Source organism: Corvus brachyrhynchos, unplaced genomic scaffold, assembly GCF_000691975.1.
Source record: "Corvus brachyrhynchos isolate BGI_N302 unplaced genomic scaffold, ASM69197v1 scaffold175, whole genome shotgun sequence".
NCBI classification, from domain to species: Eukaryota; Metazoa; Chordata; class Aves; order Passeriformes; family Corvidae; genus Corvus; species Corvus brachyrhynchos.
In genome coordinates, this window is record NW_008238448.1 from 4,531,069 (window position 1) to 4,533,073 (window position 2,005).

The window sequence follows — 2,005 nt, forward strand, 5'->3', positions numbered from 1 at the left end:
CGGGACCCCCCGCCCGCGCCCATCGCGCTCCCGCCACCGCCCTGGCCCAGGCCCCTGCTGATAATAAGGCTCCTCCTGGCTGTCTCCTGCCAGTGACCTGAGCGGGAGCGTGGGGGGTCCTGAGGAAGGGACGGCTCTGAGCAATGGGGTGCTGGGAGGCTCTGAGCGGTGGTGTACGGGGTGCCGGACAAGGCTGAGGAAGCCTGTGAGCAATGAGGGACTCTGGAGCATGGTAAGGGACGGGCTTCATGCAATGAAGGGGTGTGTGTGTGTGTGTGTGTGTGTAGGTGCTGAGACTGCAGCAGCGGTGTCCCTGAACAAGGCAGAGGCTCAAGGCAGGACACAGCCAGGTCAAGGGCAGCTATAAGCCATGGGGAAGGCAGGGGGACACCCTGGCACCCGCCAGAAAGGAGGACCTCGAGCAAACAGGAGAACAGGAGTCTCAGCTCTGGGAAGGTGCAGGGGGGAGCATCCCAAGAGGGTCCTACAGTGGAACACAACATGGCAGGGGGCTGCAGCTCTCAGGTCTGGAAATCAGCTCGAGGTGCAGCTCTGGACTATGAGCAGCAAGGCTGCATGAGGCTAAGGCTGGCTATCCCCTCCTGGGGGACAGCACTAGAGGGACAGCTTCTGAAGGGACACTGTTAGGAAAATTAATCCACGATGTCAGAGGTTTATGTCCAAAAAGGAGACAGAGGAGTCCTATAACTTTATTCAAATAAAGGAAGAGGCCATGGGCATTTGCCATCGTATCTCTCAGATTGTTGGGGGATGAACCCCCTTTTTATCCTAAGTTCCCAGCTGCATCACCTTCTTCCTTTTCCCCATTGGCTGAGGTACTTGGAAGGTACAGACTTCCCAAATCGCCTATTCTATGTCCCCCTCTAATATGCACCCCCCTTTTGTTATAGAAAAGAATGAAAAAAATAAAGCTATTCCTAATTCCATTATGTCTTTGTTCTTTTTCTCTAGGTTCAGGAATTTAACACAGCCTTGGCAGAGCAACAGTCCATGTTGATTAGTAACATTTTCTAGAACTAATAGTTTCTTCTGTTATTTCCCTATCTTTACGTTCCTAGCCCTATCTACAAACAGATTCACACAGTCTGTTTGTAAAGACACATTCATCTTACTCCTTTCAGACACCATGCCTGGGATGGACACCATAGCTGGAATATGGACACTGTAGTTTGAATATGGACACCATAGCTGGGATACATGCCCTGAACACGGCAGAAAGACCCTCACACCCTCACCTTCAACCCATGAATAACCAGCCACAGCTATAAAGAATTTGTCAAAAACCAGCTTTGTCACTGAAACCACTTGAGGCAGAAAACATATTTTCCATGGCTGAAAAGGTCTCATGGAAGAATCTCATGTCTCCACCCAGCCATGTCGCTCTCCATGCTCCCTCTGGCCATGGGCCCCTCCATGTCCCCTGTGCCAGCCACACACTCCTCAATATGCCCCACACAAGAAATGCACCTTTCCATGCTGGCCCCGGCCATGCCCCCCTGAGCCACCTCAAGCCACATTTACCCCCATGTCCTCTCCCAGCCGTGTCCACCGCATGCCCAGGACACACACTCCCTCCTGCATTAAGATCCCAAAACTGTGCTGTGCTTCCACTTTGAGCCACAGACCCCGTGCTGCATTCCCAGTATACAAGTACCAGATTGGCCACATCAAGGGTCCCCTTCCGTCTTATTTAAAGTAGTTTGTCCTGCTCTAAGTCAGCTGTGCTTTGCGTTGGGGACAGGAGGGGCCTCCGGGCGCTGGCTCGGAAGGAGCGGCCGTCGGTGGGCGGTGGGAGGGGCGGGAGCGCCCGAACGTGCGGACGGCGGGTCACGATTGGCCAAGACTAGGAGCTAGGGGTTGGGCACCGTGAGCTGCGGAGGATGGGAAGTGCTTTTTACACACTCCGTTAGCTCCGTCGGGAGAGGGAACCATCCCGGCTCCTGACCCGTAAATGCACCACAAGGCAACGGCGGGTGCCCGGGGG